This window comes from Pan paniscus, chromosome X (genome assembly GCF_029289425.2).
Source record: "Pan paniscus chromosome X, NHGRI_mPanPan1-v2.0_pri, whole genome shotgun sequence".
NCBI classification, from domain to species: domain Eukaryota; kingdom Metazoa; phylum Chordata; class Mammalia; order Primates; family Hominidae; genus Pan; species Pan paniscus.
In genome coordinates, this window is record NC_073272.2 from 62,841,387 (window position 1) to 62,863,552 (window position 22,166).

Consider the following 22,166-nt stretch of genomic DNA (forward strand, 5'->3'; position numbering starts at 1 on the left):
TTCGTGGAGGCTTTCTTCATTTCTTTTTATTCTTTTTTCTCTAAACTTCTCACTTCATTTCATTCATTCCATCTTCCATCACTGATACCCTTTCTTCCAGTTGATTGAATCAGCACTCAGGCTTGTGCATTCATCATGTAGTTCTCATGCTGTGGTTTTCAGCTCCATCAGGTCCTTTAACGACTTCTCTGCATTGGTTATTCTAATTAGCTGTTCATCTAATATTTTTTCAAGTTTTTTAACTTCTTTGCCATGGGTTTGAACTTCCTCCTTTAGCTTGGAGTAGTTTGATCATCTGAAGCATTCTTCTCTCCACTTGTCAAAGTCTTTCTCCATCTAGCTTTGTTCCGTTGCTGGTGAGGAGCTGCATTCCTTTGGAGTAGGAGAGGGGCTCTGATTTTTAGAATTTCCAGTTTTTCTGCTCTGTTTTTTCCCCATCTTTGTGGTTTTATCTACCTTTGGTCTTTGATGATGGTGACATACAGATGGGGTTTTGGTGTGGATTTCCTTTCTGTTTGTTAGTTTTCCTTCTAACAGTCAGGACCCTCAGCTGCAGGTCTGTTGGAGTTTGCTGGAGGTCCACTCCAGACCCTGTTTGCCTGGATATCAGCAGCGGAGGCTGCAGAACAGCAGATATTGGTGAACAGCAAATGTTGCTGCTTGATCGTTCCTCTGGAAGTTTTGTCTCAGAGGAATACCCAGCCATGTGAGTTGTCAGTCTGCCCCTTACTGGGAGGTGCCTCCCAGTTAGGCTACTCAGGGGTCAGGGACCCACTTGAGGAGGCAGTCTGTCTGTTCTCAGATCTCAAGCTGCATGCTGGGAGAACCACTACTCTCTTCAATGCTGTCAGACAAGGACATTTAAGTCTGCAGAGGTTTCTGCTGCCTTTTGTTTGGCTATGCCCTGTCCCCAGAGGTGGAATCTACGGAGGCAGTCGGGCCTCCTTGAGCTGCGGTGGTCTCCACCCAGTTCGAGCTTCCTGGCCGCTTTGTTTACCTACTCAAGCCTCAGCAATGGTGGGCGCCCCTCACCCTGCTTTGCTGCTGCCTTGCAGTTTGATCTCAGACTGCTGTGCTAGCAATGAGTGAGGCTCCATGGGCATAGGGCCCTCTGAGCCATGCATGGGATATAATCTCCTGGTGTGCCATTTGGTACAAACATTTGAAAAGTGCAGTATTAGGGTGGGAGTGACCCAATTTTCCAGGTGCCATCTGTCACCGCTTTCTTTGACTAGGAAAGGGAATTCCCTGACCTCTTGGGCTTCCCGGGTGAGGCAATGCCTCTTCCTGCTTCAGTAATGCTTCGTGTGCTGCACGCACTGTCCTGCACCCACTGTCTGACACTCCCCAGTGAGATGAACCTGGCACTTCAGTTGGAAATGCAGAAACTACCCGCATTCTGTGTCACTCATGTTGGGAGCTGTAGACTGGAGTTGTTCCTATTTGGCCATCTTGGCTCCAGCACCTATAGGAATTTTTAAAAACCAAAAGCTAAAAGTAGAAAATAACCAAAATTAGAGAACTGAATGCAATTGAGATGCAAAAACAAATACAAAAATCAAAGAAATCAAGAGTTGGTTCTTATAAAAAGAAAAAAAAAGATCATATACCACTGCCTAGAGCAACAGAGAAAAAGGAGAAGATTCACATAAGTACAATCAGAAATGACAAAGATGACATTACAACCTGTCACAGAGAAGTACAAAAGATTTTCAGAGAATATTATGAAGAACTCTGTGCACACAAATTAAGCAATGTGGAGGAAATGCACAAATTTCTGACAGCACACAATCTTCCAATATTGAATCAGGAAGATGTAGAGAGTCTTAATAGACCAATATAGAGCTCTGAAATAGAATCAGGACCAAAAAAACCTACCAATCAAATAAAACCCTGGACCAGATGGATTCACAGCTGAATTCTAAGAGCAGTACAAACAAATGATGCTAATTGTACTGAAACTATTCCAAAATCTTGAGGAGGAGGGACTCCTCCTTAACTCATTCTATGAAGCCAGCATCAACTTAATATCAAGATCAGGGGAAAACACAGTGGAAAAAGAAATCTTCAGGTTAACATCACTGATAAATATAGACATGAAATTTCTAAAAAAAAAAAAAAAAAAAAAAAAAGAGTGACAAACTGAATTTAGGAGCACATTAAAGTTAATTCACCATAATCAAGTAGGCCTTATTTTGGGATGGAAGGCTGGTTCAACACATGCAAACCAATAAATTCAGTTCACTACATAAATGGAATTAAAACAAAAACCAAATGATTGTCTCAGAAGATGGAGGAGAAGCTTTTGATAAAGTCTAACTTCACCCAATAATAAAAAGCCTCAGTAGACTAGGCATTGAAAGAAGATACCTCAAAATAATAAGATTCACCTATGAAAAACCCACAGCAAAAATCATACTTAATGGTCAAAAGCTGGAACCATTCATTTCCCTTGAAAACTGGAACAAGACACGGATGGCCCCACTCATGATTTCTATTCAACACAGTACTGAAATCCTAGCCAGAGCAATCAGGCAAGAGGAAAGAAAAGACATCCAAGTAGTAAAAGAAGAAGTCAAAGTATCTCTCTTGCTTGACAATATAATTCTGTATCTGAAAAAGCCCCAAGGCTCTGTCAAAAGCCTAGTAGAACTGATAAGTGATTTTAGTGAGGTTTTGGGATTTAAAAAATCAGTGTAGAAAAATCAGTAGCACTTCTATACACCAATAATGTCTAGGCTGAGAGCTAAATAAAAAACACCTTTTTATTTACAATAGCTACAAAGAATAATTAAATACTTACGTATATAGCTAACCAAGAAGGTGAAAGATCTCTACGAAGAGAACTACAAAACACTGCTGAAACAAATCAGAGATGACACAAATACATTGAAAAAAATTCCATGTCAATGGATTGGAAGAATAAATATTAATAAAATGGCAATACTGACCAAAGCAATTTACAGATTCTGTGCTATTCTTATCAAACTATCAACATCATTCTTTATAGAAGTAGGAAAAAAAAGATTCTAAAAGTTACAAGGAACAAAAAAGGGCTTGAACAGCCAAAGCCATCCCAAGTAAAAAGAACAAAGTTGGAGGAACCAAACTACCCAACTTCAAACTACACTGCAAAGCTATTATAACCCAAACAGCATGGTATTAGTACAAAATCAGACACATAGACCAATGGAAGGCAATAGAAACCTCAGAAATAAAACCACACACTAGCAATCATCTGTTCACTGACAACATCATAACAACTAGCAGTGAGGAAAAAAAATTGTCAGTAAATAGTTCTGGGATAACTGGTTAGCCACAGGTGGGAGATAGAAATTGGGCCCTACTTTTTATCATATACAAAAAATTAATTCAAAATGGTTCAAAAATCTAAATGTAAGACCTCAAACTACAAAATTGCTAGAAAACACCCTAGGAAATACCCTTCTTAACACTGGCTTTAAAAAAGCACAAAGCTGAGGGTATCACACTACCTGACTTCAAACTATACTACAAGGCTACAGTAACCAAAACAGCATGGTACTGGTACAAGAACAGACACATAGACCAATGGAACGAAACAGAGAACTCAGAAATAAGACTGCACACCTACAACCATCTGATCTTGTGCAAACCTGACAAAAACAACCAATGAGGAAACCATTCTCTATTTAATAAATTGTGCTTGAAGAACTAGTCATTGGCAGAAAATTGAAACTGGACCCCTTTTTTACACCATATACAAAAATTAACTCAAGATAGATTAAAGCCTTAAATGTAAAACCAAAAACAATAAAAACTCCAGAATAAAATCTAGGTAATACCATTCAAGATTTCATGACAAAAACACCAAAAGCAATTGCAACAAAAGAAAAATTTGACAAATGGGATCTAAATAAATGAAAGAGCTTCTGCACAGCAAAAGAAACTATCATCAGCATGAACAGACAACATACAAAATGAGAGAGAATTTTTGCAATCTATGCATCTGACAAAGGTCTAATATCCAGAGTCTAAGAGGAACATAAACAAATTTACAAGAAAAAAACAACCCCGTTAAATAGTGGGCTAAGGATATGAGCAGACGCTTCTCAAAAGAAGATGTTCATGTGGCCAACAAACATGAAAAAAAAGTTCAACATCACAGATCATTAGAGAAATGCCATTCAAAACCACAATGAGATACTACCTCCTGCCAGTCAGAATGGTAGTTATTAAAAAGTCAAGAAACCACAGATGCTGGTGAGGCTGCAGGGAAAAAGTAATGCTTTTACACTGCTGGTGACAGTATGAATTATTTCAACCATTATTGAAGACAGATAAGGAAGCAGAAATACCATTTGACCCAGCAATCCATTACTGAGTATATACCTAAAGGAATATAAATCATTCTATTATAAAGATACATGCATGTGTATGTTCATTGCAGCACTATTCCCAATAGCAAAGACATGGACTCAACCCAAATGTCCATCAATGATAGACTGGATAAAGAACATGTGGTACATATACACCATGGAATACTATGTAGCCATAAAAAGTAATGAAATCATGTCCTTTGCAGGGACATGGATGGAGCTGGAAGTTGTTATCCTCAGCAAACTAATCCAGGAACAGAAAACCACACACCACATGTTCTCACTTGTAAGTGGGAGCTGAATGATGAGAACACATGAACATATAGGGGGAACAACACACACTGGGGCCTGTTGGGTGTTGGGGAGATGAATTGCATCATGAAGAATAGCTAGTGGGTGCTGGGCTTAATACCTAGGTGATGAGTTGATCTGTGCAGCAGACCACCATGGTCATGTATCCTGGAACTTAAAATAAAAGTTGATGAAAAAAACTAGAAAAATTTGCAGATTCTATAAAACTGACTAAAAAATAGATGCTATTACACAATATACCCATGTAACAACCTGCACCTGTACTCCCTATATTTAAAATAAAAGTTAAAATTAAAAAATAAAATTGGCTTTGACAAAAAATTTTTGCCCAAGCCCCCAAAAGCAATTGCATCAGAAACAGAAAATAGACAAGTGAGAACTAATTAAAATAAAGAGCTACACAGCAAAGGAAACTATCCACAGAGTAAATAGACAACATAGAGAATGAAAGAAAATATTCACAAACTATGCATTCCTACAAAGGCCTATTGTCCAGAATCTATAGATGACAAATCAACAAGAAAAAACAAACAACCTCATTAAAAATTGAAATTGACATGAACAGACACTTCTCAAAAGAAGACATACAAGCAGCCAAAAACTTATCAAAAAATTCTCAACATCACTAATCATCAGAGAAATGCAAATGAAAACCAAAATGAGACACCGTCTCACACCAGTCAAAATGGCCATTAGAAAAAGTTAAAAAGCAACAAGATGTTCATGAAGCTGGATATGAAATGAAATGCTTATACACTGTTCGTGATAATGTAAATTAGTTCAGCCACTTTGGATAGCAGTTTGGAGATTCCTCAAGAAAATTAAAACAGAATTACCATTTGATCCAGAAATTCCATTACTAAGTACATACCCAAAGAAAAATAGATCATTATACCAAAAGGACACGTGTACTTGTACCTTCATTGCTACACTATTCACAATAGCAGAGACATGGGATGAACCTAGGTGTCCATCAGTGGTCAATTGAATAAAGCAAATGTGGTACATATGCACCATGGAATATTATGCATCAGTAACAACAAATGAAATCATGTCATTAGCAGCAACATGGATGGAGGTGGAAGGCATAAGCAAACTAACACAGGTGCAGAAAACTAAACACTACATGTTCTCATTTATAAGTGAAAGTTACAGATAAAGCACACATGTACATAAACATGGGAAAAATAGACATTGTATACTACTAGAAGTGGGATAGAGGAAAGGGGATGTGGGTTGAAAAACTACCTATTGTGTACTATGCTCACTACCTGAGTACAATATACCCTATGTCACAAACCTTTATGTGTAGCCCCTGTATCCTACATAAAAGTTAAAATTATTTTTTAAAATGAAATAAAAAAATCTAAGCATTAACATAAAAATTATGGAAAAAAGAGGAAACCAACAAAAAACAAGCAAAAAAAAAAAGAAAATTACATAAATTACTCCAAAAAATTATTAAATAGAGATCATAGAAACATTGAAATTGATTGAACTTAAAGTAGGCTCTTTGAAAATATCTACAAAATTGACAATACTTTAGCTAGACTAAGAAGAAAAATAAAGAAATTATAAAAGTTAGAAATCAAAGGAGATATTACCATGGGCCCTTTGGAAATTAAAAGTGTGAGGCAATAAATACTATGGGCAACTTTATGCCAATAAACTAAACAACTTTGAAAATAGGCTAACTTCTACAAAATTACTACTGTACCCCAAATGACTCAGGAATTAATATAAAATAATATTATAAATAATAATAATAATAATATTATTATTATAATAAATAACAGAGATAAAAAGACATTTTTCTAGATATTAAAAATCTCAGCCCAAAGAAAAGTCAAAGACTATATGTTTTCACTGGTGACTTTTATGAAATATGTAAAGAAACAATTCCATTACTCAACAAACTTTTTTCAAAAATACATGAGTACAGAATATTTCTCAACTCTTTTTATGAGGCCAATATCATCCTGACACCAAAGCCAGACTAAGGCATGTCAAAGAAGAACTACACTTCAATATCCTTCATTAATAGAGATGCAACAATCTTTAACAAAATACAACAGTGTGTAAAGAAAATAACACATCAGTATATAAAGGGATTTAAATAGCATATACAGAAAATAATACATCATTGTCAAGTTATATTAATTATAGTAATGCATGGTTGCATTAATTGCCTCAAATTTAATTAATAAAACACGACACCTTAATACTACACAGCAAAAATATTAAATGAGCATCTTAATAGATGCGGAGAAGACATAAGACAAAATACAGTACCCATTCATTATAAAATCTCTTAGCAAGCTTGGAATATCAGGAAAGACTCTCTACTTGATAAAAGACATTAGTAAACAACACATGAAGTATTATATTAAATGGTTGTCTTAGTCCATTTTCTTTTCTTTTCAGGGATTATAAATCTATAGTTTTGTTAAGACAAAAACTGACAGTGTAGTATGAAGTTTACATTTAAACAAAGTTTACACAGAAATCTAACACATGCCTAAAAGAATTTTACAATGTAGCTCTAGATGCAAGTCTAGACAATATCAAGAACTGATGGATCTCACGACTCAAGACAGAGCATTTTGGGTATGTTACTTCTTAGGACTTCTTAAAAAATTGTTTTGTGTGTGTCTGTGTGTGTGTGTGTGTGTGTGTGTGTGTGTGTGTGTGTTTTAAAGGGAACCACTGCCCAATATGAAAGTTTAATCTTCTGAGACCAAGGCTTTTGAAATCACTAAACTCTTGGATCAATTCGGTGAAACTTGTGCTGTCAGTGACTGAAACCTGCCAACAATGGTTTCAGTGTTCAAAGCTCAAAAAAGAGAATGGCTCCAAGAGTTCTCCCCACTAAAAATGGCTCCAAGAGTTTTCCCCACTAAAAGCATGGGCCCTTGTCTTTCCCTACTGTCTTATCTCCTCTACCACCCTCTTCCTCTTCCCTAACACCTCAGCCAGTGTCTTGGATGAACAAGCTGATATTTATAACTTCGTTACTGGAAAAGAAAGGGTCTTCTAATTTCAGGAATTAGCACCTCTAAGACAGAATGATCTGCTTGTACTGTATACTCTCCAATAAAAGACCTTCCCTCCTTGTCAATTTCCATCTCCAAAATGGCAACTTTGGTAACTTATGAACAGGCTTAGTCCTTTGTGGGAACAGCAATAAGTTTAGGCAGGGAACACCTTGGCTTATAGGTTTCAGACATTCACAGCTTTTAAACAGTCTCTCACAGTCCTTATTTATGGTGCCAATGACACTTTTTTTAAAGGTAAAATATTCTGGACATAGAAGCAAATCATTAGTTGTCTGTTCTTTTCCATTGCTTCACCATTTCCCCTATCAGGCCCCAAATGTTAATCTAATGATACTACCCATCTCCCTTTCTCCCCTCCCCATCCCTCCCTCCCCCAAATAATACACCAGTAATAGCCAAAAACTACACACATGCTACGCTGTAAAAATGCAGAGTTAACGCTATTGGGAAGAAGGCTGTGTGTTGTGGAGATGCTCTTTGAAGATCTACAGTATTTTTTTGCTCTCCCACACACCCAATTCTGCAAGTTTTGTCCTTCATAGAAGGCCCTTTGCTTTTTACAGCAAAGTGCAGAAAAGGTTGCCTTGAAACACTTATCCCCTTTCCCCTCCACTGGGATGGGTGTGCAAACTATACAGCTTGAAACGGCTTTAAAGCACTTGGGCTGCTCCAGGGCACAGAAACTATACTGGCTCTTCAAAGGACATCTTCTCAAGCCACCTCTATGGTGTCAAGACAAGTCAAACTCCTTCCCTTCCCACTTGAAACCCACAGTCGGATGTGACAGGGGCTGGTACTCAAGAGCGTTCATTCTTGTCATCTTTTTTGTCATCATCCTCCGAGGGTTAGGAATGCCATGTCAGCCTTTCGTCATAGAAGGATATGACAACCTGTGGGCACTTGACACTGGCTTCCTTGGCAGGGACCAGGTCAGCCTTATCAGTTTTTCCATTTCATCAGGAACATGACCTCTCCACTGGAGTCTGTAGCTCCAATAATCCACTCTGGCTCCAAACTTCGAGCAAAGCCTCGTGGCTTTTCTGACTCTTCTTTCTTCTCCTTTGGTTTGCTCTCCTCTCCCTTATCTTCAGAATCAGAATCAGCTTTGTGCTTGCCTGCCTCTGATTTATCTGTCTCACGTGCTGTTTTCTGTGACTGCAGAAACTCAGCAATGAGGTCGAGGCAATCCAGGTTCTCTTCTGGCTCCCATGTGTTATCCTCATCTGAGAATCCCTTCCACTTTAGGAGGTACTCCACTTTGCCCTTTACCACTCCACGGTCGAGAAATTTTTCCACCACATATTCCTTTTCCTCCTCTTCTAGCACTTCCTCCACTTTCTTCTTGTTTAGTTTTTTTCCCCATAGTGCCCGCCAGCTTTCTGGTGTAAAGGGTGACGCTGCTCAGAGCAGCGCCCAAGAGCCCGAGAGGAATCAGTGCTGTGCTACTGGCGTGTCACGTCGAGTCACCTGGGGGAGTGGCGCCCCGGAAGGCAGCAAGCCGGGTGGCCACAGTGGAGTCCCTCACTGAAGCGGCATACCGCAGGCCCCAGCCAATGGCCCTCCCCTCAGCCGAACCTGTCTTAGTCCATTTTCTATGCTATAACTGAATACCTATGACTTGGTAATTTATAAAGAAAATAAGTTCATTTAGCTTATGGTTCTGGAGGCTGGGAACTCCAAGAGCCATGGTGTTGATATCTGGTGAGGGCCTTCCAGCTGTGTTGTGATATGGTGAAAGGCACCACATGGAAAGAGAGCAAGAATGTCCATGTCAGTTCAGTTTCTCTTTCTGTTCTCAAAAAGGCACCAGTTCCATCATGAAGGCCTCACCCTGACAACTGTATTTAATACTAATTACTTCCCAAAGGATCTACCTCCAATCAATATATGAATTTGAGGGTTAAGTTTCCATCACAGGATATTTGAGACACATTTCAGCCATTGCGTTCTAACCCACCCCTCAATATTTATGTCCTTCTCACATGCAAAATACACTCATTCTACATCAATAGCCCCAAAGTCTTAACTCTTTCTAGCACCAACTCAAAAGTCCTAAGCTCAGAGTCTCATCTGAATCAGATATGAATGAGACTCAATTCACAATTCATCTTGAGGCAAATTTCTTCCAGCTGTTAGCCTGTGAAATTAAACAAGTTATCTATTTCAAAAATAAAATGGTTGGACAGACATATGACAGATATTCCTATTCCAAAAAGGAAAATGGGCAAAATGAAAATAATTACAAGTCTCAAGTAAGTCCAAACCCCAACAGGAAAAAACACATTCAGTCTTAAAGCCAAAGAATAATCTCCTTTGACTGCACACATACATCCTGTGCACACTGGTGTGGGTGTTGTGACCTCAAGGCCTTAAGGAAGCCCCACACACACCACATTGCTGGATTCACCCCACAATTAAGCCTTCCTGAGTTGGCTTTGCACATTAATAGCTCTGTAATTCTGGGATCTTTGTGGTGGTGCTGCTCCCAAGACTCCATTAGGCATTATCCTAGTGGGGACTCCCTGCAATGGCCTTGCTCCCATGGATCCCCTAGGCATTGCCTTGGTGAAGGCTCTCTTTGGTGTCTTTTCTTTTGTGACATCTCTTCCTTGCTCCTCAGGCTGTCTGTGACAACCTTTGAAATCAAAATGAAGAAATCCATCCTCCGACAGTTTTTGCATTCTGCATATCTTCAGTATTAGCACCACATAGATGCTGCCAAAGTTTATGACTTGCACCTTTCAGAGTAGCAGGCCAAACCACCTGAGGCCATTTGAGCCATAGCTGAGGTGGCTGAACACTGCTGCATTTCTGAAATGCTGGGAGCAGACACCTGAGGCAATTAAAGCAGGGACCCATCCCCTAAATAAATTCTGCCCTCCTAGAGCTCTGGGCCTGTGATGGGAGGGGCCACATCAAATATCTCTGAAATATCTTAGGGTTTTCTCCCACTATTCTGATGAATAGCCCCTGGCTTTATTCTATCCATACTAATCTTATCAATAGTTCACTTGGTCACACTCTTGGTTTCCTCTACTAAAAATGCTCTTTCACTCTACACCATATGACTAGGCTGCAAATTTTCTAATTCTTTCTACTATGCTTTCTTTTAAAATTATAAATTCTGTTTTTATATTATCTTTTTCCTCTCTTATTTTATATAAGCAGTTAAAAGTAGCCATACAGCAGACTGAATGCTTTGCTACTTAGATATTTCTTTCACCAGATATGCTAGCTTCACTCTTTTTTCTGCCTTCTATAAAGAAATCAGAGATGACACAAGCAAATGGAAAATTTTCATGCTCATGGATAGGAAGAATCAATATTAAAATGGCCAAACTGCCCAGTGCTATTTACAGATTCAATGCTATCCCTATCAAACTATAAGTGACATTCTTCACAGAACTAGAAAAAAACTATTTTAAAATTCATATGGAACCCAAAATGCTCAAGTAGCCAAGGCAATCTTAAGCAAATAGAACAAAGCTGGAAGTATCACGTTACCTAACTTCAAACTATACTAGGGGGCTACACTAGCCAAAACAGCATGGTACTGGTACAGAAACAGACACATAGACCAACGAAGCAGAACAGAGAGCCAAAAAATAAGACCACACCTGCAACCACCTGATCTTTGACAAAGATGAGAAAAAGAAGCAATGGGGAAATGACTCTCTATTCAATAAATGGTGCTGGGATGACTGGTTAGCCATATGCAGAAAATTGAAACTTGGCCCCTTCCTTACACCATATACAAAATTAAACTCAAGATGGATAAAAGACTTACATGTAAAATCCAAAAGGATAAAAACTTTGGGATGCAACCTAGGCAATACTATTCTGGACATAGGCACTAGCAAATATTTCATGACTAAGACACCAATTGCACCAAAAGCAGAAAAATGGGATCTATTTTAAGTAAAGGGCTTCTTCAGAGAAGAGTATCAGTAAAGAGACAACATACAGAATCAGATAAAACATTTGCAAACTATGCATCTGACAAAGTTCTAATATTCAGCATCCATAGGAAACAAATATGTTTACAAGAAAAAAAACACAGAACCCCATTAAAAAAATGGTCAAAAGCCATGAACAGTTTTCAAAAAGGACATACATGTGACCAACAAGCATGTGAAAAAAAAGTTCAATATCACTAATCATTAGAGAAACAAATATGAAAACCACAATGAGATGCCATCTCACACTAGTCAGAATGGCTATTTTTTGTGTGTACCACTGGAAGGCCAGTTAATGTAATTTTACTTATTTATTTTTAATCTCAATAGTTTTGGGGAAACAGGTGGTGTTTGGATACAAGAATAAGTTATTTACTGGCGATTTCTGAGATTTTGGTGCACCCATCACCTGAGTAGTGAACATTGTACCCAATGTGTAGTCTTTTATCCTTCATCCCCTCCCACCCTTTTCCCTGAGTCCCCAAAGACCATTGTATCATTCTTATGGCTTTGTGCCCTCATAGCTTAGCTCCCACTTATGAATGAGAACAATGTTTGGTTCTCCATTCCTGAGCTACTTCACTGAGAATAATGGTCTCCAAATTGCTGCTAATGCCATTATTTCATTCTTTTTATGGCTGAGTAGTATTCCACGGCATATATATATATGCACACACACACATATATACATATATATACACACACATATATACATATATATACCACATTTTCTTTATTTACTCATTGATTGATGGGCATTTGGATTGGTTCCATATTTTTACAATTTAGAAATGTGCTGCAATAAACATGCATGTGAAAGTATCTTTTTTGAAAAGTGACTTCTTTTCCTCTGGATAGATACCCAGGAGTGGGATTGCTGGATCAAATGGTAGATCTACTTTTAATTCTTTAAGGAAACTTCACACTGTTTTCCACAGCGGTTTTACTAGTTTACATTCCCACCAGCAGTGTAAAAGTGTTCCCTTTTCATGACATCCATGTCAACATCTAATTTTTTTTTAATATGCCCATTCTTGTAGGAATTAGGTGGTATGGCATTATGGTTTTGATTTGCATTTCCCTGATAATCAGTGATGTTGAGCATTTTTTGAATATGTTTGTTGGCCATTTGTATATCCTCTTTTGAGAATTGTCTATTTATGTCCTTAGCACACTTTTTGATGACATAATTTTTTTTCTTGCTGATTTGTTTGAATTCCTTATAGATTCTGGATGTTCATCCTTTGTCAGATGCATAGTTTGCAAAGATTTTCTCCACTCTGGGGGTTGTCTGTGTACTTTACTGATGATTTCTTTAGCTGTGCAGAAGCTTTTTAGTTTAATTAAGTCCCATCTATTTATGTTTGCATTGCAATTGCTTTGGTGTACTTGGTCATGAAGTCTTTGCCTAACCCAATGTCTAGAAGAGTTTTTTCAATGTTATCTTCTAGAATTTTTATGGTTTTAGGTCTTACATTTAAGTCTTTGATCCATCTTGAGTTGATTTTTTTAATAAGGTGACAGAGGAGGATCCAGTTTTATTTTTCTACATGAGAGTTGCCAATTATACCAGCACCATTTGTCGAATAGGGTGTCCTTTCTCACTTTATGTTTTTGTTTTTGTTTGCTTTGTCAAAGATCTGTTGGCTGTATATATTTGTATATATTTGGCTATATTTCTGGGTTTTCTATTTTAGTCCATTGGTGCACCTGCATTTTTTTTTTTTTTTTTTTTTTTTGAGACGGAGTCTTGCTCTGTCGCCCAGGTTGGAGTGCAGTGGCGCGATCTCAGCTCACTGCAAGCTCTGCCTCCCGGGTTCACGCCATTCTCCTGCCTCAGCCTCCGGGGTAGCTTGGGACTACAGGCGCCTGCCACGACGCCCCGCTAATTTTTTGTATTTTTCAGTAGAGACGGGGTTTCACCGTGTTAGCCAGGATGGTCTTGATCTCCTGACCTTGTGATCCTCCCGCCTCAGCCTCCCAAAGTGCTGGGATTACAGGCACGAGCCACCGCACCCGGCCACATCTGCCTATTTTTCTAGCAGTACCATGCTGTTTTGGTGACTACAGATTTGTACTATAATTTGAATCATAATGTGATGCCTCCAGATTTTTTTTTCTTTGTCTTGCTTTGGCTAGTTTTGGTTCCATATGAATTTTAGGACTGAGTTTTCTAGTTCTGTGAAGAATGATGGTCGTATTTTGATGGGAGTTGAATTGAATTTGTAGACTGCTTTTGGAAGTATGGTTATTTTCACAATATTGATTCCTCCCATCCATGAGCATGGGATGTGTTTTCATTTGTTTGCATTCTCTATGATTTCTTTCAGCAGGGTTTTAGAGTTTTCCTTGTAGAGATCTTTCACCTCCTGGGTTAGGTATATTTCTAAGTATTTTCTTTTCTTTTCTTTTTTTGCAGCTATTGTAAAATGGATTGAGTTCTTGATTTTATTCTCAGCTTGGTAGCTGTTGCTGTATAGCAGTACTACTGATTTGTGTACATTAATTTTGCATCCAGAAATTTTGCTAAATTCATTTATCAGTTCTTGGAGTTTTTTGGATGAGTCTTCGGGTTTTCTAGGTGTATGATCATATCATCAGCAAACAGTGACAGGTTGACTTCCTCTTTACTGATTTGGATGCCCTTTATTTCTTTCTCTTGTCTGACTGCTCTGGCTAGGATTTCCAGTACTCTGTTGAATAGAAGTGGTGAAAGTGGGTATCCTTGTCTTGATCCAATTCTCAGGGGGAATGCTTTCAACTTTTCCTTGTTCAGTATAATGTTGGCTGTGGGTTTGTCATAGATGGGTTATATTACCTTTAAGTATGTCCCTTCTATGCTGATTTTGCCGAGCTTTTTAATTATAAACAGATGCTGAATTTTGTCAAATTTTTTTAATCTATTGAGATGATCATGTGATTTTTGTTTGTAATTCTGTTTATATGGTTTATCACATTTATTGACTTGTGTATGTTAAACCATCCCTGCATCCCTGTTATGAAACCAACTTGATCATGGTGGATTATCTTTTTGATATGCTGTTGGATTTGGTTAGCTATATTTTGTTGAGAATGTTTGCATCTATGTTCATCATGGATATTGATCTGTAGTTTTCTTTTTCTGTTATGTCTTTTCCTGGTTTTGGTATTAGGGTGACACTGGCTTCATAGAATGATTTAGGAAGAAATTCCTCTTTATCTTTTGGAATAGTGTCAATAGAATTGGTACCAATTCTTCTTTGAATGTCTGATAGAATTCAGCTGTGAATCTGTCTGGTCCTGGACTTTTTTGTTGGCACTTTTTTTATTACCATTTCAATCTCACTGCTTGTTGTTGGTCTGTTCAGAGATTCTATTTCTTCCTGGTTTAATCTAGGAGGGTTGTGTATTACCAGGATTTATCCATATCTTCTATATTTTCTAGTTTGTATGCATAAAGGTGTTCATGTGGTATCAGTTGTAATATTTCCATTTTCACTTCTAATTGAGCTTATTTGGGTCTTCTCTCTTCTTTTCTTGGTTAATCTCACTAATGATCTATCAATTTCATTTATCTTTCCAAGGAACCAGCTTTTTTAAATTTATTTTTTGTATTTTTTAAATTCCAGTTTCATTTAGTTCTGCTCTGATCTTTGTTATTTCTTTCCTTCTGCTGGGTTTGGGTTTGATTTGTTCCTGTTTATCTAGTTCCTTGAGTGGTACCTTAGATTGCCTATGTGTGCTCTTTCATAATTTTTAATGTAGGCATTTAAGGCTATGAACTTTCCTCTTTGCATAACCTTTGCTGTATCCCAGAGCTTTTGATTGGTTGTGTCACTATTATCATTCAGTTCTAAGAATTTTTTAAATTTCCATCTTGATTTCATTATTAACCCAATGATCATTCAGGAGCAGGTTATTTAATTTTCATGTTTTTGCATGGTTTTGAGTGTTCCTTTGGAGTTGATTTCCAGTTTTATTCCACTGATGTCTGAAAGAGTACTTGGTATAGTTTTAATTTTAATTTTCTTAAATGTATTGAGACTTATTTTGTGGCCCACAATACGGTCTATCTTAGAGAATGTTCCATGTGCTGCTGAATAGAATGTATATTCTACAGCTGTTGAGTGTAATGTTCTGTAAATATCTGTTAAGTCTATTTGTTCTAGGGTATAGTTTAAATCCATTGTTTCTTTGTTGATTTTCTGTCTTGATGAGCTATCTAGTGCTGTCAGTGGCCATACCACCCTGAACACACTCGATCTCATCAGAATGGCTATTAATAAAAAGTCAAAAAAAAAACAGATTCTAGTGAGTTTGCAGAGAAACAGAAATGTGTATACACTCTTAGTGGGAGTGTAAATTAGTTCAGCCACTGTAGAAGCAGCATGGCACGTATACACCATGGAATACTATGCAGCCATAAAAAAGGATGAGTTCATGTCCTTTGTAGGGACATGGATGAAGGTGGAAACCATCATTCTCAGCAAACTATCACAGGGACAGAAAACCAAACACTGCATGCTCTCACTCATAGGTGGGAATTGAACAATGAGAACACTTGGACACAGGAAGGGGAACATCACACACTTGGGCCTGTCATGGGGTGGTGGGAGGGGGGAGGGATAGCATTAGGAGATATACCTAATGTAAATGACGAGTTAATGGGTGCAGTACACCAACATGGCACATGTATACGTGTGTAACAAACCTGCACGTTGTGCACATGTACCCTAGAACTTAAAGTATAATTTAAAAATGCATAAGATAAAAAAATTGAAAAAGAAATAAATAAAATAAAATAAAAAGAAAGTAGCATGGCAATTTCTCAAAGAGCTAAAACCAGAACTATTATTTGTCATTGCAGCACTATTCACAATAGTAAAGACATGGAATCAACTTAAATGCCCATCTATTGTAGACCAGATAAAGAAAAGGTGTTACATATACACCATGAAATACTATGCAGCCATAAAAAGAATGAAATAATTTCCTTTGCAGGAAGAGGAATGGAACTGGAGGCCATGATTTTTAGCAAAGTAATCCAGAAACAGAAAAGCAAATACCATGTGATCCCAATTATAAGTGGGAGGCAAATAATGAGAATGCAATAACCCAAAGAGGGGAGCAACAGATACTAGGGTCTCCTTGAAGGAGGAGGGAGAGAATTAGGAAAAATAAACATTGAGTACTAGACTTGGTACTCGGGTGATAATCCTTATAAGAAACACCCATGACATGAACTTACCTATATAGGAAACCAGTTCATGTACTTCTAAACCTAAAATTAAAAATTAAAAAATAACAAAGTAAACTCAACAACACATAAAAAGATCATCACTATAATCAAGTAAGATTTATTCCAGGAATGCATGTATGTCCAACATGTGTGAATCAATAAATGATACATCATATTAAAATAATAAAGGACAAAAATTATATGATCATGTCAATAGATGCAGAAAAAGCATTTGACAACATTCATCCTTCTTCATGATAAAAAATTACTCAACATATTATGTGTAGAAGAAATGTACATGAACATAATGTGAAGGCCATATACAACAAATTGACAGCTAATTTCATATTGAATGGGGAAAAGTTGAAATCCTTTCCTCTAAGAACTGGAACAAGGCAAGGATTTCCACTTTCAATACTTCTATTTAATATAATACTAGAAGTCCTAAGCAGAGTAATTAGGCAAGCATAAAAAGGCACTCAAATTGCAAAGAAGAATTAAATTATCATTGTTTGCTTATGATATGTCCTTACGCATACAAAATCCTAAACACTTCACTGAAAAGCTGTTAGACCAACAAATAAATTCAGTAAATTTGCAGATTATAAAATCAACATACAAAAATTAGTAGAATTTCTATATGCTGATAGCAAATTATCTGAAAATAAATCAATAAATTCTTCCAATTTACAAATACAATAAAGCAAAATGCCTAGGAATAAATTTAACCAAGTAGGTTAAATATTGATGCAGTTAAAACTCTACAACACTAATGAAAAAATTGAAAAATGTACAAATAAATGTCTACCTTATGTTCATGCATTGGAAGAACTAATATTGTTAAAATGTTCACACTACCTAAAAAGATTTACAGATTTAATGAATCCCTATCTAAACACCAATGCCATTCTTCATAGAAATAGAAAACAATCTTCTGAAATTAATATGAAACCACAAAAGTCCTTAAATAGCCAAATCAATTTTAATAACAACCAAAAAAGTTAATGGCCTTATACTACAACCTGACTTCATAGTATACTGCAAAAATACAGCAAAGCAAAGAGCAGTGCATTGACATAAAATAAGGCATATAGACAAGTGGAAAAGAATAGAAAGACCAGAAATAAATTCACACAGTTTACACCAACTGATGTTTGACAAAGGTGCCAAGAACATGTTATGGGGAAAGGACAGTCTCTTCAACAAATGGTGTTGAGAAAACTAGATATCTACATACAGAAGAATAAAATTAAACCATTATATTTCAGAATCTACAAAAATTAACTCAGAATGTATTAAAGACTTAAATGTAAGATCTAAAACTATGAAACTTCCAGAAGAAAACATAGGGGAAATGTTTTATGACTTTTGTATGGGCAAATTTTTTTTGATAAAACCTCAAAAGCACTGGTAACAAATGCAAAAATAGACAAATGGAACCATATCAAAATAAAAAGCTTCAGTGTAACAAAAGAACCAATCAAGAGAGTGAAGAGACAACCTACCAAATAAGAAAAAATGTTTGCAAACAATTTATCCAGCAATATACTAATATCCAGAATATACAAGGAACTCAAATAACTCAACAGGAAAAAACAAACAAGTAAATAACCTGATGTAAAAATGAAAAAAAAAATCTGAATAAAAATTTCTCAATAAAAGACATACAAATGAAGAACAGGTATGTCAAAAAAATGTTCAACATCACTGATCATCTGAGAAATTCAAATAAAAACCTCAGTTAAATATCACCTCATCCCAGTTATAATGATCATTATCAAATAGACAGTATAAACCTACTAATGAGAATGTGGAGCAAAGAGGACTCATACAGTATGAACATCTCTCAAATAATTAAAAATAAAACTGCCATATTGTCCAGCAATCCCACTACTAGGTATATATTGAAAGGAATTAAAATCAGTGGGTCAAGTAAATAGCTGCCATCTCATGTTTATCCCAGCACTATCACAATAGTCAAAATATAAAATCATTCATTAATCGAATATATTTTATCATTCTACAATTTACATTTACTTAAAAACTATGTTGTACACGGTAAAAGCATACAACGTTACCTGTAAATTTGTAAAACAAAAGTAAGTACACTAAGTAATATTACCAATGTTACTAAAAATTCTCTTTGGTTTTACAAATTTTAATTTACATTATCATGACACATGAGTTAAGCCAGTTTGAGTTTGTTGTAATGACAGAAAAAAGTGATAAATATGATTTGCCTTATTTCTTTAAAAGGCTGGAAACACATGTATTACTCAGGGTTCTCTAGAGTGACAGAACTAATTATATATATATATATATATATGTACACAAACACACACAGTTTTATATATATATAGTTTTATATATATATATACACATATATATATATAGTTTATTAAGCCTTAACTCACATGATCACAAGGTCCCACAATAGGCCATCTGGAAGCTAAGAAGCAAGGAGAGCCAGTCGGAGTCCCAAAACTGAAGAACTTGGAGTCCGATGTTTGAGGGCAGGAAGCATCCAGCATGGGAAAAAAATGTAGGCTGTGAGGCTAGGCTAGTCTAGTCTTTTCACATGTTTCTGCCTGTTTTAACTTCAAGCCACACTGGCAGCTGATTAGATGGTACCCACGAAGATTATGGGTGGGTCTGCCTTTCCCAGCCCACTGATTCAAATTTTAATCTCCTTTGGCAATACCCTCACAGATACACCCAGGGTCAATATTTTGTATCCTTCAATCAAATAAAGTTGAAACTCAGTATAATCATCACAAATCCACCCCTTGTCAACTTGAACCCATACACATCTCCTGAGACCCTCAAATAAAGACAATAATGTCATAATTATGCCTAACATAATACAACTATCCTTTGTACAACTGGAAACTCACCAATCCCCAACACAACTACTATCACATAAAGTTAATAATACTTAAATGCTTATATGAAGTCAATAAATCTTACGTCACATGATAAAGAAAAAGGAAGTAAAATGATTTTTTTAGTACAAGTGTATACATGCACAAACATGTTTTTAACAAAAGAAGGAGAAAATACTCATGACAATTACAGTCTCGTTTCTGCAGCTGGTCACGTTGTCGTAGCTGGTATTGATGACTACCTTCTTCTACTACCCATTCTGTATTCCCTTTTCCTTCAGCAAGCATCTCAGCAGGTCATGTTTTTTTCCCCTGGTGGAGTGACCCAAGCCTTTATTCCTGAAGGATATGGGCCATTTGTAGTTCTGTTGGATTGGGCTTGTTGTAGTTTCCCATTGACCTTAGTCACACAGAATGGTAACACTAAAAGACACCCTAATGAATCTCCTGCATTCCATGCGTACTCTTTTTTACCTCCGTTGTGGAATAGTAGACTGGTTTCATCTTGATAATCTCGGTCAATCACCCCAGTCAACACTTTAACTCCTTTCTTGGCCTGTTGACTTAAAGGCAGGAGGAGCCCAAAGTGTCCATGTGGCAATCTTAGCTTCCAGTTTAATGGAATCATTGTGTCTCCTGGTGGCAGCCTTCCTCCCTCTGGAACTAAGACCTCTAGGCCAGCAGAAAGTAATGTCACAGGAATAGGAAGCAAAAATTTTGCTAGTAGATCACTAGGAATGATGGTGAGTGGTGCCACTTCCACTTCCATCCCTTGATTCTTGGACCCGTGAATCCTGGCTATGGGAGAAACAGTACCATATATTGGACGCTCATTCAGAGCATACATAGCCTTCTGGAGAACTTTGCCCCAGCCCTGGAAAGTATTGTCATCTAGTTGTGACTTCAAAAGGCCATTCCACCATTCCACCAATCCATTCTCATGATGGGGAACATGGTAAGGCCAGTGAATTTCATGAGCAGGAGCCCACTGCTGCACTTCTTTAGCCATAAAGTGAGTGTCTTGGTCAGAGGCAATGCTGTGTGGAGTAACAGGACGATGGATAAGGCATTCCGTGAGTCCACAGATGGTAGTCTTGGCAGAAGCATTTCATGCAGGATAGGCAAACCCATAACTGGAGTAAGTGTCTATTCCAGTGAGGACAAACCTCTGCCCTTTCCACAATGGAAGAGTCCAATATAATCAACCTGCCACCAGGTAGCTGGCTAATCACTCTGAGGGGTGCTGCCATATAGAAGTTTCAGTGTTGGTCTCTGCTGCTGGCAAATTGGGCACTCAGTGGTGGCTGTAGCCAGGTCAGCCTTGGTGAGTGGAAGTGCATGTTGCTGAGCCCATGTGTAACCTCCACCCCTGCCACCATGGCCACTTTTTCCATGGGCCCATTGGGCTATGGCAGGGGTGGCTGGGGAAAGAGACTGAGTCGTGTCCACAGAACGGGTCATCCTATCCACTTTATTATTAAAATCCTCCGCTGCTGAGGTCACCCATTAGTGAGTAGCCACATGGGATACAAATATCTTCAATGTTTTTGACCATTCAGAGTGGTCCATTTACATGCCTCTTCCCCAAATTTCTTTGTCACCCATTTTCCAATCATTCTCCTTCCAAGTCCCTGACCATCCAGCCAAACCACTGGCTACAGCCCATGAATCAGTCTATAATCGCACATCTGGCCATCGCTCCTTCCATGCAAAGTGCACAACCAGGTGCACTGCTCGAAGTTCTTCCCACTGGGAAGATTTCCCTTCACCACTGTCCTTCAGGGATGCCCTAGAAAGGGGCTGTAGTGCTGCAGTTGTCCACTTTAGGGTAGTGCCTGCATATCATGCAGAACAATGTGTGAAACAGGCCCTAGTCTTTTGTCTTCCTCTGTCAACTGATCATAGGGATGTCCCCATGAGGCCATCGGTGCAGGCTGGGGGAGAGAAGGCAGGGTTACAGGAGTGCAGACCATGGGTATTTGAGCCACTTCCTCATGTAACTTACTTGTGCCTTCAGGACCTGCTCGAACCCGATCACGTGTATACCACTTTCATTTGATGATGGAATGCTGCTGTGCATGGCGCACTTTATATGTAGATGGGCCAGAAAGCACCCAGTTCATGACAGACAGTTCAGGTCGCATGGTGACTTGACGACCCATAGTCAAACATTCAGTTTCCACCAAAGCCCAGTAACGGGCCAAGAGCTGTCTCTCAAAAGGAGAGTAGTTATCTGAAGAAGTTGACAGGGCCTTTCTTTAAAATCCCAGAGGCCTCCGCTGTGATTCACTTATTGGAGCCTGCCAAAGGATCCAAATAGCATCCCTGTCCGCCACTGACACCTCAAGCACCATTTGATCTGCTGGGTCATATGGCCCAAGTGG

General features: G+C 37.8%; 1 pseudogene; it reads right to left on the bottom strand.

The window, feature by feature from the left end:
• Positions 1–6,474: 6,474 nt before the first annotated feature.
• Positions 6,475–21,862, bottom strand: LOC117977574 (chromobox protein homolog 1-like; annotated as a pseudogene).
• Positions 21,863–22,166: the final 304 nt, after the last annotated feature.